Source organism: Hetaerina americana, unplaced genomic scaffold, assembly GCF_022747635.1.
Source record: "Hetaerina americana unplaced genomic scaffold, ioHetAmer1.1.p SCAF_8, whole genome shotgun sequence".
Lineage (NCBI taxonomy): Eukaryota > Metazoa > Arthropoda > Insecta > Odonata > Calopterygidae > Hetaerina > Hetaerina americana.
Genome location: NW_027287427.1, coordinates 15122962 through 15140077, shown reverse-complemented (window position 1 = coordinate 15140077; position 17116 = coordinate 15122962). Strand labels below are relative to the sequence as shown.

At 37.1% G+C, this 17116-nt stretch overlaps 1 protein-coding gene across 1 annotated transcript in view; it reads right to left on the bottom strand.

Annotated features, from left to right (window-relative positions):
- The window catches only part of LOC139697942 (nuclear pore complex protein DDB_G0274915-like), a 501567-nt gene that overhangs the window by 221243 nt on the left and 263208 nt on the right, over nt 1-17116 (bottom strand). The window lies entirely within an intron of this gene.

Sequence of the window (17116 nt, the reverse complement as noted above, 5' to 3'; positions counted from 1 at the left end):
TTGATCAAAAATTTCCCGGAATTTATTCAGAAAATTAAAAATACAAGTTTATTCATCTAAATCTATATTGTCCCCTTCAAATTAATCCCCATCGACTGCAACACACTTATGCCAGCGCTTGATCCAATCCTCGAAACATTTTTTATATTCGGTTTTCGGTATGTTCATCAGTGCTTCCTGCGATTTTTCCATTACTTCCTCTCGGCTGCTAAAACGCGTTCCCCGTAATGGTTTTTTAACTCGATTGAACAGAAAGAAGTCACAGGGAGCCAAATCAGGTGAATTCGGTGGCTGTTGGATGGTATTTGTTGCATTTTTCGTCAAAAAATTACGAATAATGATAGCACTGTGCGACGGTGCGTTATCATGGTGCAAAATCCACGAGTTTTCTGCCCACATTTCTGGTCTCTTTCGGCGAATTGCTTCACGCAAACGTCTCATAACGCCCAAATAATACTCTTTGTTTACTGTCTGGCCTTCTGGCAAAAATTCATGATGCACTACACCGTTGTAATCCATGAAAACCGTCAGCATTGCCTTCTTTTTTGACTGAAAACGACGTGGTTTTTTTGGTCTCGGCTCATTTGGTGAACGCCATTCACTTGCCTGATGTCTGGATTGCGTGTCGTACTCATAAACCCACGTCTCGTCTCCAGTAATGATCCTTTTGATGAATGTGGGATCGGATTCAGCCTCGCAAATCATGTCTTTTGCGACGTCAACACGGTCTCTTTTTTGCATGAAATTGAGGTCTTTTGGCACCAACTTTGCTGCTACACGACGGAAACCCAAATCATTAACCACAATGTCTTGGGCGGATCCATAGGCAATGTTCAAGTCCTCCGCTATTTCTCTGATGGTTAATTTGCGGTTATTGACCAACATTTCTTTTACTTTATCAATTTTTTCACCGACTTTCGATGTCGATGGTCTGCCACTGCGTTCATCATCTTCGATTGACTCACGACCACTTCTGAACCGCTCGTGCCACTGGTAAACGACCGTTTTTTTTAGAGAATCGTTGCCGAAACACTTTTCCAACATTTCCAACGTCCGTGCGCCACTAAATCCGTTTTTTACGCAAAATTTAATACAAGTTCGTTGTTGCAAATTTAAATCCATTTCTGAAATTGTAAAAAATCGCCAACACACACAGAGATAGATGTACTCTTGGCTACGTAACTTTTGCAAATGTCAAGTTATGACACTAAGATTTAAAGGGAATATCAACAACAGATGTACCAATTTAACAAAAAAAACAGAACTCAAATCGGAACGATGGGAGCGCCACACGGTGGTTATTCCGGGAACTTTTTGATCAAGGTAGTATGTCTTATTTCATTCGAATGGCCCACTTACCGACATTGTGTGGGAACTTAAAAACGTTAAATGCTCATGGTTGGCAAATGCTCAAGTATATCCAATTATTCACAAACTTCAAAATTAATTCATAAAAAGTTACGCGTACAGCTTTCAGCCAACAATTAAAAGCGGCATTATCAAAAACAGAAAACAAACTGCCCTATATCAAATTATAAATTCGTGCTTGCAAATATTTTGTATTGTTATTATTAAAAGTTAACATACGTACAGAATAGCCTTGTATAACAGGTCACTGCATTCAATGTTGAACTATTTATGAATAATGGCGATCCAAGAGGTGTTTATCCTAGTTTTGATCATTTACAATTTTAGATACAACAACATTTCCTTCGAATACATTTCAACATAGAATTAACGTGGCTACCAACGAATAAATTGAGCCTAACGCCCACAGTCAACTAATGGGTGTCGTCATAAATGAAAATTTACGAATTTTTCTATTTGTAGTAAATGGACACCAAATTCAAGTGAAATCCCTTATTGCCAAATAATAAGTATTTTTCGTAATTCTAATTTAAAAATTATTAGCACTAAAAATTCAAATAATTCACCAAAATATGGCTTTGTATGAGTGAGATCATTCCACGGTATGAACATTCATTTCATTCAGGATCATATTTGTGGGCACATCAGAAAGTTACACCTCAAAATCAACTGTTACGGCACTTAAATCAATTTCGCAAATTTAGAGTTTTATGAATTATCCGTTGGACTTCACTCACATTCTTAGAATACTATATATCTTCATTCCAAGAGGAACTTGCTCCATATAGGGCCCACCTACTAGTAAAATTTCACATTTTTAGGTCTTTTGCACTGAATCCCGTTAAAGGAATTCAATCAATGTTTACAAAATAGAATGTAACTATGACTTTGCAAGTATTATTTTTTTAACACAAAGAGTAGAGTAACATAAGAGTCATTCAAATGATGTTTCAAGAATAGTTTATCAATGCATTACAGAGCACAGAGACAATACCCTTTCCAAAACCAAGTCATCAGGAAACAGGTTTACATCCCCATATCACTAGATTTCGAAAAGGTCCATACAATGACACATAGATAAATGAGTGTTTTGTTAATATAAATAATTTGGTAACGAAATGATTTTATTGAACCTGGAAAAGAAATTGTTTATTGTACAACACGTTCCGCAACCGGTATTTTTGTACCTTTTCAAGTAAAAGTAATCGATAATAAAATCTTTACCATTACCTCATACGACGTTATATTTCAAAAGTTCAACTTTGATGATGAGTCGATATACTGTAGTTAAGTAATTTTACTAAAGTTGGAATATGAATGCAGATACGTTAATTGAATATTAAACTTCAGAATACACAATAATCCATATATTTTCTGGGATTCATCAATTAATAATGAACTAATTTACAGATTCTTATTGAATAATGGCTAATCAAAGTTACGCAGAGAAAAAGAGGGAAGTAAGCTGATACCAGACCTGAGCGTCCTCGGAAGGCAACTCATATCTCAGGGCATACAATGCAACTAACAGATTGGAATAGTATTTTTAGCTTCCAAAGCACTTAAAGGTGTGTTTTCATACTCCTACTAAACAGGCGCTATTGTTTCGAATACATTGCAATTAAATAATACCTTATTTCTTCAAATGCTATTCTAAGTAACTAGTAGCGGAAATATTTTATTGAGTAATATCATAGAGTTTCAAAATCTTATTGACTCTATGGTAGAATTAAAGAGAAATAGAATCATAATGTGGCATCTCTCTTTGCAATTAATATTCCTTTTTACACTGATCACGGTATTAATCATAATTTTTATTTAGGTTTAAGACAGTACTTCTCAAAGTTTAACGATAATTGTGTGTGCGTTCTTATCTTCAGTATTTTGCGTTAAAAGTAGTCTGGTATATAATCATCCCCTGCCACAGACATTAGTGGTGATTTTCAGAGTGCCCTTCACATTTTTTCTAAATACAAGATGATTATGGGCTGCATAAATCAATGAACCTTTATTTCCTGATCTTCGGATAGAATTTCGTAAAATTATTGAAATATTTTTCTTTTGATAGCAATTTGAGGGTAGCTGCTACATTATTGATTCTATATATTCAGATGTTGAGTCAAAGATAAACGTTCTTTAAGTCCCAAATAGTTCCAAGATGAAATTGTGCTGCTCCTGCAAATTCTTTGAGGCAGGTACCCTCGTCAAAATTATTTCCCTCTCCGGTAGTTTTCATCCTGCGCACTTCGTGTTTGCTTTTTTTCATACGTCCGGGGCCAACTTTCTGCTTGACTGTGATTGCATTCGGGTGCCATTTCGCATTCGTGTTTGTTTGTAGCTGCCGTGACTCGCCAACGTTTGTTAGCACGGACGGTGAGTAAATATAGTTGCACATCCTGCATTAAAGTTAGTTTTGTGGCTGTTTGCAAATTTAGACCCTCCTCCGAGGGCGCTCGAGTGCTGAGGTTCCGTCCCTCTTGCGTGCATTGTAAATCTAAAATGACCACATCTTTTGCGGTCGCTTTTTGTCCTAATTCATCATAATGGATACACAGCACCTGACTGCGCATGCAAATAATGATGCAAGGTGGAGGCTAACTATGAATTTGAAGAGATCCGTGAAGCTTTCAAGAGATATCACACGGTGCACTTAATGCGATGACATACGGTGGTGCACTACACATGAAGAGTGAAATTTGTGTTATTTTTATCTAATTGCTTTAATTGGACAATAAAATTGAATATGTTGTTGTATGTAAAGGAGTTTTTTGTACGAAAATTTAATGTGCATATTTTACAATAGATTATAAATATGTCTGTTTGAAATTTTCGAAGGTAGCCAAAACAACAATTTGGGCATTTTTTTACTTTAAAAGTGCTACATCGCCTGTAATATATATATATATATATATATATATATATATATATATATATATATATATATATATGGAGAAATTCAGACGCAGGAGTAATATAAATCTAGTTTGGCTATACAAAAATATATTTTATAAAAGACCTTTCAACATATTTGAATTGCCTCTAGCGTGAAACGAATGAAAATTGATTATTATGCAATTTGGGTGAACGTACTTCATATCTGAGTAGTTTAACCATTGCCTCGGAATGATAGAAATGGGGATTTCCACGCACCAGAGACGCATATCCTTTCCCAAGAACGATAAAGAGCTGCGCTATTCAGAGAAACGAGGGAATCATTTATCCTTCACCTGAGACGGGCAAGCGAACATATTTTCACCACCCTTCCCTTGAATTTCCCATGGCCGGATGCGAATTTTATACTAAAATCTTCGCCCGGGGTCCATTTCGGAAATTGCTAAATATTTCATATCTCGACTCGCTTCTCGGAAACGCGGTCGGGTCTCTCGGCTCCACCTGTGGGCATTATCTCGTGGTTCCGGGATCTGGTACGATAAAAACGGAAATATAGAAGCTTTAGATTTTTAAGAGACTGAAAAATTCTTGTGCTGTAGGCAGGTAGAAAATAAATGTGGGAAAATAAAAACGTGAATTATTATTCCCTTACGATTCAGTATCTTATAAGTGGAAAACATGCACAAGATATCCGCTGAGCTGCAATAGGAAAACATGGTTACCTTTGAAATATTTTGATTCAATGAAAAAATACTACTTATGTACTTGTTTTACGTAGTATTTTATTTTAAAAAGCGTTTGATATAGTGAATTGGGGAAAACTAATGAGTATATTGCAGCAAACAGGAATAGATTGGAGGGAAAGGAGGCTAATCCGCAACCTGTACATGTCTCAGACTGCTCAGGTGCGGGTGGGAAACGGGGAGCCAGGATGGGCAGTGATAGGAAGGGGTGTAAGGCAGGGTTGCCCATTATCACCGTTGCTGTTCAACCTGTATGCAGAGGAAATGATCAAAGAGGCATGGGAAGAAATGGAGGTAGGAATGAAAGTGGGCGGGGAATTCGTAAAGTCAGTTAGGTTTGCTGATGACCAAGCTTTAGTTTTCAATCAGCCAAGGGGTTGCAAGCACTGCTGAATGAATTGGAAATTCAGTGCGACAGGTATAGGATGAGAATCAATATTAATAAAACAAAGGTTATGCGATTTTCTAGAAAGAAAAACGCTAAGCTAAACATTTAAATAGGAGGGCAAAAACTAGAGCAGGTAGAACAGTTTACGTATCTCGACAGTGTTTTGGACCAACATGGTCAAAGTAGTAGGGAAGTAAGGAGAAGAATTGCGCTAGGCAAAGAGGCTTTCACAAGGAGGAAGGAGTTGATGTGATGGACGTTGAGTAAGGATATTAAGAAAAGACTCGTAAAACTTTGATATGGAGCGTAGCTATAGTATGTACGGAGCGGAAATGTGGTCATTGAAGCAGGAGGATATACGTAGATTGGAGGATTTTGAAATGTGTGTGTGGAGAAGAATGGAGAAGATGAAATGGAAAGAGACGAAAACAAATGAGGAAGTACTTGGTATGGTGGGCGAAGAGAGGGGTGTGTTGGGTGAAATCCTGTGGAGGCAGGAAAAGTGGATTAAGCGGTTATTGACGGGCAGTGGGATGTTGAAGATTGTAATAGAGGGGAGAATTTAAGTCAAACGAGGACAGGGAAGGAACAGGATATGGATGTTGGACGGGATGAAGGAAGGAAGAAAGTACTCAGAGATGAAGAGGGACCTGATTTAGAGTAGGTTGCTGCTGGATTTTGTGTTTTGTTAGGAGTCGCAAAATTTTTATTTAGTAGCTGTGTCCATCCAAAAACCTGCCTTAACAGGTAGATTACCTAATAATAATTATAATTTTATATATAAATATAAATTATATATATATTATATATATATATATATATATATATATATATATATATATATATATATATATATATATATATATATATATAGGAAAGATGTAATGACGGTAGTAGGCAATAGGTCATAAGGTACTTAAATAGACGAGAGAAAAATGATAAGATAATGAGATACCTTCTCATGACCGATTTCAGGAATCCACTTTTCGTACACGTTTATTGAAGCAGTAAAATTACTAGAACATTAAAGGTATATAAAATACAGGATCTAATTTCAATGTAAACTGTTTGATCAATTGATTCTCAATCATTGATCTTTTCACCGGGGGCTAGTGAAGATATGCATATGAGTCGGTAGAGATTGAGAGAGAACCGAAAAGGATTCACTGTAAGCAAAATTGAAAAGAAGAGTTAGCAGTTAACTATTCTAATTCCAATGTTTTTTTTAAAATTCTTCATGTTAAGGTAGATTATGGATTGTCACTGGCTATGTACTGATCAAATCTAATAGTTTTAGATAAAGGCGATGCATTCATGAAAGATTTGTAGATTCTAAAGAAACTGTGGGAGATGCCGCAACATTAACTTTTAACGTAGTCATCCGCTAATGTTGCATTAAATTTGTAGATGTTTAACCTATTCAGAGTAAACACTATATAACGTAAATGAGCATTTGCCTATAGATACTTCAACTTCAAAGACTGAGAATAAGAAGGTTATAATTGTCATTATTTTTTAAATTAAATATTACTGATTAATATTTTCAATGCTTGAGCCTTAATGTTATTCAAACCACAAAGCCATTCTATTTAGACATTATTTATGATTGAGTAATAATTACGCGGCGCACATTAATCCGTTGGATCATACAGGTATGACGCTTCCATAGCTTCTTTTATGATAGAACCTCTTTACTGGACCCTTGCACAAGCGAAATTCCTATATTAAATACACTTTATTTCCTTCGTATTCTTAACAGGTGTGTCATATCTACTGCTACAATTCGTAAATATACAGCACAGACAACTGCAATGAATACTGAATTCATTAGACATCCTGATGAATATTATATGAAATTAGAAGCGTATAATACTGGAAAAATAAATAGAACCATTGAATTAGTCATAGCTTCGGAACTGTGGTAAACAGCATCAGGGAATCACATGTAAGTGCCGCGAATCCACCCACCGCACGTAATTACTTTAAGTGTAAATTATCATCGTTAATCACCACGGGAGATACGGATATGAGCATTTCTCTTTGATGGAAAGTGATTAAATATTTCAAAGGCCACACGAATTTCATAAGAACAGAAAGGAAAACTTTTAAATTTATTTACTCCAAAATCTCACGAGTTTTTGCAGGAATTCAAATCCTATATAAATTCACAATTCACGTTTATAGTTAGTTAAGCCTAAGCAACTTCTGAAAGATAAATTCAACGCCAAACATCAAACTCTTGATATGAAATTCGTAACTCAGGCTCCTTTGCTAATGCCTCTTACTGGTCTAGGCTCCTAAGCAATCGTCGCTTTTACCCGTTTTCGTCCATGCACTCGCTCATGGGAAGGGAGCGACGGGAATCGGGATAAGGTGGAAATGGAAGTGGGAAGAAAGGGATAGGTGATAGGGATCTCGCCTGGAGATAAAAAGTGATAACCTTCATCCCCCGGATATAGAGAGAGGAAAGAGAAGAGAATACTTAGGGTGACGTATTCCCCATAATCGAATACTATTTATACAAGTGCGTGTGAGCATGAATGTTAATATTTATAGCATCTGCAAAAATATCGCAATTACTGGCAGCAGTTAAGTAATAAAAAAGGAACCGAGAAAATTATAATGACATATACCAAAATGAGAAATTTATAAATTTGTATTTATATACATATATATGTATGTATATATATATATATATACATATATATGTATGTATATATATATACATATATACATATATATATATATGTATATATGTATGTATATATAGTACAATACACAGTAACACACAATATAGAAACACAAAAAAAGAAGAACACTCACAAAGGCAAATGGATAATTCTAATTCAGATATATATATATATATATATATATATATATATATATATATATATACATACATATGCAAATACTGAATTGGTTATATTAGAATCATTAGGTATTGGGAGGAGAAACCCATAGTGCACAGTCGTGATTCACACATAAAGGCAATGCCGTTGTTGCTCGGGGTAAATAGTGTATCATTCAGCGATTCTGTTTGTTTTATACGCATCCAAATGAAATTTTTATGAATTTGATGCTCAAAATCGTGTACGTAATACATATACCATTTCGCGACAGAGTTCCTCCGCACCAAAGTAAAAAAATTATCATTTTATTTGACCGAGCAAGCAATAACTAAAGAGTGCGAAGCGGGCGTTCGATGGATATGGAAAGAGAAAGAGAGAGCAGTTTGCGGAGCATGAGGATGAGAGAAGTTTAGACGGAATTGAGAAACGGGATAGAAGAGAAAGGTCGAGGGAATGATGGTGAGAGAAGGAGGACGGATGGATGGCGAGAGTGTCACGTTCCGAAAAGGGAGCAGGAAGACAAAAGCAACAGAGAGGAGAACGGAAAAATAGGGAGGGGTCCAATGGAGTGGTGCAGGCAAAAGGAAAGGACGGGAGTGTCAGGGATGCTGAGGATGGGAACGAGATAGAAGAGTTTTGTTGAATTGGAAACAAAAGGGTTTTCACGTGAGATGACGTCCCGGTGTCTTCAGAAGACGTCAGGAAACACTTTTGGCAGAAGAAAAAGGGCGGCGGCGAATATGGCCTAGGGCAAGGAAAAAGCGAAGGCGCACCTCGTAGGGGCCTCTGAGGGAAATACAGAAGAGGGGAAGGTTGGACCGAACATCACCGCATTGGAGAGTAAAGCGGGATCCGACCTGACGAAAAATGGAAAAAAAGGCGGAAAAGGTTCCGCGTATTTTTTTTACAAAGGCAGCATAACGCAGGACGACGAGGATATAATGCCGGAAAAGGATCAATTATTTAGGCACTTAAAATAATTGAAATATTCTCGGTTGAGGAGGCAAAAGCTTTTATGAGCAGCATACCTAATAACGTTGGCAATAAAATCCCTCACTTTACAACACGGATTTTTTGCAAACGCAAAACTTCATAAATAATAACGTGGAAGCAAGTGGTAGGCAGAAAGATAATTCATAAATTGTAGGCAAGGAATGAATTTCTTTCCTTCACATTTGGAAACAAATGGTTTTTCCAATTATTTTGAATGCTAAAGAAACATAATATGAAGGTTAAGTCCAAAGCATTTGGCTAATAAGGCATATTACGAGGAAAGTTTATAAAAATATCGTTTGGATCGATCATGATTCCATTATCAATCTTTTTCATGCCTACCCAGGGTAGAAAAATCAATGTCAAACAGTGGAATTTCGCTACAAGAATGATTCATTATACACGAAATTTCAAATGCCGGTTTTATACCTCAGAGAAAGAGCCACAAATAACCTTCCATGATGGCAATTAAAGTGATTCTCTGAGATATGCGATTGGCCAATTGAGCAGTGATAATGAGAGCTGAAACGTTGCAGGTAGTGGAACTTCCCAGGCAAGTTGAAATTATTTGAAGGCATGGGAGGATTCCTCTGAAGTCGTTCAGAGTGATTTTCTGGGCTGACCAATAACGCCAATCACGGGAATTTCCCAGGTGAAATTGGCGCTGATTGCTGTGAAACGGAACTTATCAGCACCTTTGTTTTCACGAAAATTTGCCAAATGATAACCCCAATATGCATCCATTTACGCATATATATAAACGGCTTAAGTAGCGCGATCGCATGGGATTGTAGAATCGATAGATCGGCAAAATCGATAGCATATTAAGAAGTAAAAATATTTCAACCCCTAATTCCTTGGAGAAACAACCGCTGAAAACTCTGAGAGAGTCATCAGTCACAGTAATGTACGGCAGAAAGCTCTTTTCATGTATTAGACGAACCTACAGAAATTAACGGAATTGTAATCTGCTCACTTCTTCTGCAAGTCAGCAGGCTCCAATTACCATATTGTTTGGCATATATGCCGTAATATTATATATGCTTGAAATACCACAGATCATCAAAGTGCTTTAACATCAGTTACTTCTTCATTTATGCCATATTAAATAATGCAAGTATTAAATCAGACGACATGAAATGGGATAGCAAGAAGAGCCAGACGCATGGCCTTACTTAGCCCCTCCTTGAGGCACTTCAAAAAATATTTTTCCAAGCATCGATACTTTCAAGACGGACATCAAATATTTCAAGAATTTAGAGACAAGAAAATCCGTCATGTGGCCCTGGGACTTATCCGCAAAGAGACGTATGAATTGGCTCATCTCTGAAGCGCCTAAACAAACTAAGGATTAGCCTACAGGCCTTCGCTTCGGCATTTAACTGAGTTAATAATGATTTTTTTAGCTTTAGCTGACGGCCATGTACAATTTCCGTCCGCCAATGCCCTCAGAAAACACCGATTATCATAAAATATTTCCAGTTGACCTTTATGCGTCACATAACTGAAAGAACTTTTTCAAATCTCAGAATTGAAATGTAAATATACTCGTACTCCGAATTGATTTCATTTTTTTTACCAAATTAGCTATCGGATTCCCAGCCAAAACCTATTTTGTTTGCGTTTGCAACAGTATTACTTTTGCCCAATTTTTCTCCTGATATGGAAAACAAAACGACGAATTCAACTCTTATTTACAGAAATATTCGCCATAATGTGCTCGGAAACTTTTTAAAACGGAGGTTGGCGAATTTCAAGACAAAAAAATTCTTTTTGTGGCCTGTGGGACAGGGAACTTTTTCACAAAACGAAACGAATCACGACGGGACGAAACAAAATACGTACAACATGATGAATAAAATCCGAGCAACGGAAAAGGATAACGTGAAAAAAATAACAGTCAGAGAGAAGAAAAAAACAGTGAAACAAAAGCGGGCGGAAGAAGGAATGACGGAGGTGGGAAAGATAGAAAACTCTGCGAAGGCCGGAGCAGCCGGAGATACAAGGGGAGATTGCGACAAGAGAGGAGTGGGTGAGGGGGAAGAGAGAAAGGGAGAGAAAAGGAGAGCGGATGGGTGTGATGTCAGCTTGGGTAAGAAGCCTGGAGGCATCGGAACGGGAGTTGGGGATGAAGGGAGGAAATTCGGGGTTAGGACGACGGAGGGAGGAGCCGCGAGATCTGGAATCGGAAGAGGGATGGGAAGGAAGATGCGGGAGGGAGTGGCGTGAGGTCCAGTCCAGCGGCTTGAAGAGAGATTCCAGCTTTGGATCTGCATACCAAAGTGGATGCCGGAGCCTGCTGCGCACGTGATCAACACAAACACGCGTGCGCACACACGCACACACACAACACAGGACGCTGTTGGTGGGACATCGACGGAATAGTTCGTGGGCCGAAGGCGAACAATCGGAAAAGGATATGGCGAGGAGGGGGGCCGTTGAAATGTGTCCGAAGGAAGGCCTTGTAGGAATGGCGGTGAGAGAAATGAGCGGGAAGTAAAGGGAGACCAAGGGAGAAACAGAGCGAGTACGATGAGGATCATGAAGCAGAAGATTTGGAGACGTGGCAGAAACAACCGCAACTAGGAGAATGACGGAAGACATAAAGGATGTTCCGACAACAAATACATTAGTTACTTTGTTGGAATTTTTCAATTCGATGGAATTTCAACAAACATTCTTTGCCATAATTATCGGTGAGTGGCCGAGGAGAACAAGATGCAAACGCTCCGTATTTAATGAAAAACATGAAGCAGATATTGGATTAAAATTATTAATATCCGTGAAACAATGAAAGTTTTTCACTCATTTTACATTTTCTATTTACATTGTTCAATCGCTTCTTTCAAGGTTGATACATAAATAAGATAATACGGAAAAAATCCCTTTTCGTACAGAACCTTAAAGAACATCCGTTTATACTTTTTCTTCATAAAAGGGCATTTTTTCAATTTTCCTAATGCGACGGTCACGAAAAATTTGAGGTTTTTTTGTGGATTTCGATTGTATTTCATAGTTACGATGGAGTATTACGATCTTGTGACCGAGAATAAGGATCAAATTCTTAATTTACCATGTCCATGGATATAAATCCTGGCCGCAGGGGTCATTGATAAAAAATGAGAAGATGAAAAGTCACAGTGATGGTAGGGTTCATAAAAAATAAAAGACAAAAAAATATGCTAAGGCATTTGTTATGGCTAATTGAATGATGAAACATCAAATGTACTAGTTGCCTCAGTAATTCTTCACAAGTACACAAAGACTGGTCATTGTTGATAAATAATTTCCTGTTACTTTTGTGGCAAGGATTGGAAATGTATACCATAAACATGGCTGTACCATATTAATCTATTTTTACCGTAAATTTAAGAGAGTGTTTAAGTGAAAAGATAAAATTGGTCTCAAATTATTGATATTTTTGTATTTTTAATCCTCCATGGGTGGTAAATAATTTATTACTCTATTAAATTTTTACAGTAAAATTTGTTGATTATGTGTCAATAATTATAGATTCCATGCATTTGTAAAAGATTTTTCTGCTTTTACTCATATTAAGAAAACTAATTAATATAAATGGCAAATTCTATTAAAATATTTTCTCTGTTTGGTCGGATATTATATCCCTTCCAAAAACCTTCTGGTGAGATATTCCGTATATGTTCTCTTCATTCATGCTCCAGTGGGTAGTCATGCTAGATATCGAGTAGATGTTATTCTTTCAGGAAGGAATTCGATCTGCTATTTCATAAAAAAATTACTATAATATAACCATTACATATATTTAGTTTTTCCTCGCCATTTGAATCAATGACAATGGTATGTGCATTTGTTTAATTTAGAGAATATCATTCATTATTTTCGCAAGCTATACTCATATCCATGTTGCACTCTCTTTCATGGGTAACACCCAGCCATTTCGTATACAATTTGGGATTTGGTACACTCAAAAATAATATTCCAAAAATTTAATACATTTTTTGTTATTTGGCTCAATCTTTCTTAACGCAAAAACCTTTGTTGCAAGTATTTATACAGTGGGAACACAAAATTAACATAAAGAGAAAAGTAGAATAAAAATAGCATGAATAATAGTCTTTAAATTTCAAAATTTCTGGAAAATTAACTGTTTGGCAAGGGCACCGCAACAGTTAGCATATCATTGAAAGGCAAACATCACAAAGTCGTCAAATATAGCATAGAAACTGGAATAAAAATATTAAATAATACTTGTATCTGTTCTTCGTGATATACATATGCCAGTATACTTTGAGAGTTGTGAAATTAAAATGTATGTATTTAACTTAGCAATACGCGGACAAAGGTTACATTCTAGGTCGCGTGGAGTGCGTAACTTTTATTATATATATAATTAAAAGTAAATGATGAAATAAATTTTCAAAATGAGAGCTTTAACATAAACCTTGAATATACATTCCCAAATCTAGTCATTTAATTAAGTAGATTTTGGGATAAAAATGTTGATGACAAAAAGAAATTCAAACTTTCGAAAATTCGAAATTGATATTATTTTTATAAGTAATTTTTAAACACGTTTAACCTGAGTGGTACGTGTAAATATGGCTGACATGATTTTATGAAAATGTAGATATTTTATTTTTTTTTCGTGGAAAAATGATTTATCTCTTCAATAACGTACGCCTACCATAGAGCTAGAGCTCTCATTCGAGTTAATGTCCAAACCGCACAGAAAAATCAATTATGATTGGCGTGTTCCACAAATGAAAAAATACAGCAATTGGTCATCCTCTTTGTTGTCCTTCTGGTTCTATATATGCCAACGTTTGTCGGGAATATAACCTATCTATTTGTACATAACAATATTATGTGTCAGAATATTAGTTTTTTGGATCCTTTTCACTTATCAATAGACTTCTGATTATTCATGGTGGACATCAAGTTATTATTTGTCTTTTTAAGAATACACGAAACGACGTTCATGCTACTTTTAAAGCAGCAAACTGTTCTAGTTTCATCTCCCTCCTAATTACATTTACGAATATTGGTGGCAAATGTTTTTGCTTACACGTAAATTTTCCATTAAAGTTCATATTATTCCGAAATAAATTCTGAGGAGCTAGATGTTTCTTTATAAACCAGTTCCCTAAGTTAACGTTACTCCAATTTCTTAAAATTGCACCAGCTAAACGTTTTGAGGCACTTTTTGGTTTATTTTTTATTGCCATTTTGGGTACTGTCCTACCTCGACCACCACTTTTATATTCTAAATTACTTTAGAATCTACCAGAGCAAAGTTTTTATTTGCAACTTTCGTAAGTGTAAGTGGTAAGTATTCAATTATTGAGTATCTTCCCCGTAAACTGATTGATGATCAACCTTAACCAAAGGGCCAACAATATACTTATTTTAAATGCTCTCTTAAAAGAGCTAAAAAAAGGGTCCAATTGGCCCTCGCTTATTAGTCTTATTCCCTTTCTTCTCCGGTGACATCAAAATGAAGGCATCGAGGGAGCAACCGGAACCCTTCGGTGGATTATTGATGCGTATCATATGTCCATTGATAAAATATTACGGTCCCACGGATCTTTCAGATTTCATCACCCAGATTAGTTTGTACCCATAAAAAACAAAATCCCTGCACGCTTTGCATCTCCTTTACCGGAATAATGTTCAACTCAGATTCTTACAAAATGTATACTTAATTCATAGACGAGTTTCTTCTATCGAAAATAATCGTGGGCTTTAGATCACATGAGTGAAACTAGAAGTTCACTTCTTTGTACCACGCGGGATAAAATAAAATCTCAGCTACCAAATAGGTATACACAAAGGCCATTCTAATGTTACAAAGTTAGCTAAGAAAAAATGAGTGGGATAAAGTAGAGGCTCCTGTTTCTATGAAAAATCTTACTGCCACATTAAGCTTATCAAATAGGATCAATATAGTAGCACGATAGCGAACGCTTGCAAAATATATTTTTGTATCAAAAATGAATAAAATGTTATTAAAACTTTAACATCGATCAATCAGAGCGATGATTAGACATACATGTTTACAAATGTAACGAATGAATCAATAAATTGAGACAAACGAGTATTATAATATTAGTGCTTCAATTATATCTATTTTTCCCTTATCTAGGATCTAATTTTAAGTTTCCCCGCAAGAGAATGCCAAATTCACTTCGGAATGAAATGAATAAATTCATCATTCGTAGCACACATTGACAGAGGCATTGATTTCTTTGCTTGGGAAACATTCACAAGTTATATTCTTACATGTATATCCGGTACTACACCCACTCTTATATTTGAAATTCATTAATATAAAATGCTAAATTGAGGCGTAGTAACGGGGTTCACGAAAAATGTTTTGAAAAAACAGGGAAGGGAACCGGGTATAAATTATTAAATGTGACGATATGCTCGAAGATGTAATTTTGAATTAGAATTGTCTCCTCTCGACTACTAGCACATGAAATAAATAGAAACTTAATGCATTGATTATTTTTGCCATGTATTCTCTAAATATTTATTTATTTGGTATTTATTAATTTGACAACTTTGCTATTTGTATTTTAAAATTTGCATATCCTTTTAATAACATTTCTTCGGTCGACTTAAACTAACGAGTAGAATTTAATTTTACACGAGGGTGCATTACTTCAATATTGAATTGGTATGCATCAAATCGACCAAATACGTCTTTTAACAAATTATCTAATGACAGTCGAATCGGTTGGCATCCATAAAGAATAAAAGTATTTCATTTCGGGTGTGAAGTAGAATTCTCTTCACTAGAAGAATGGAGATCTATGTAACCAGAGGTAACAAGAATCATTCACTATTCAATGAAGTTTCAACTTGACAACGGATATGAAAAAAAGGAAAGTAATTGTCGATATTGTTGTGATAAGTTATTTTTACCACGCAAAATTTCAGTATCATTTTTTTAGAGAATGAAATATGTCAAAAACAGTGGTGAGGGAGAGAAAGCTAATTTTTGCTGCTCAAACACAAAATATCCTTTTAATAAGCTCACTCGTGTGCCGAGCACGTTACACATCGCCCGTCGACCGGCAAACCTTCCTCGGGCCGAGCGCTCCCGGCGTTAAGTGCAACGCATTGTCAGAGTTCCCTGAAAAATGTTAATACGCGCAGACACACACTCGCCAAACCCAGAACTGCAGTCCAAAAACGAAAAAAATATGAATGAAGGGACGGACCAAGGGAGGGAGCGCGGTAAACATAGCCGAGAGAGAGAGAGCGCGGGTCGCCGCTGCGTAATTGCGACCCGCGTACTGAACGACGGGGTTGCGGCGATGGCGAGGGGAGTGAGGACTTTAAGCGCACGAATAAGCAGCCAAACAAACGCGCAGCCTGCGCGTTTAAATTCCTCTTTAACTCCTCCTTCCGTCACCCAGCGCCCTCCATCCCATCCCCCACCCTCACAGCGAACCTCTGTCCACCACAACGAGACTCCCACGCACCCCCCTTCCACCCGAAACACTCTCCCCCCCGCGGCCCTCCCCAACCCTTCTCGCCACCACTCCCCACCAACCAGTCCAAACGACACATTCCCCATTGCCCTGAGGGCGTAATGGACCAGAATGACTGGTTGCGGCAGGTACAGACTCATTTGTTCCTAGGGCCCAAAGGGATAGAGGGTAGCAGGGGAGATAGAAGTGCGTGTGGACGGAGAGTGGATAGGGGTTGCCTCCGAGTGACGTTAAAGGGGGAGGAGGGTGGAAAACGGAGTGGAACGGCGGGAGTCGATCTAGCTAGAGGTACGTGACCGCTGCTGCCATGCCTATTACCACCGCCCTTCGGAAGGGGGATGCGGGACAGATGGACGGGCCGAGGGAGTCGCGTTCTGCATTGCAAATGGAAGTGAAGCTTCC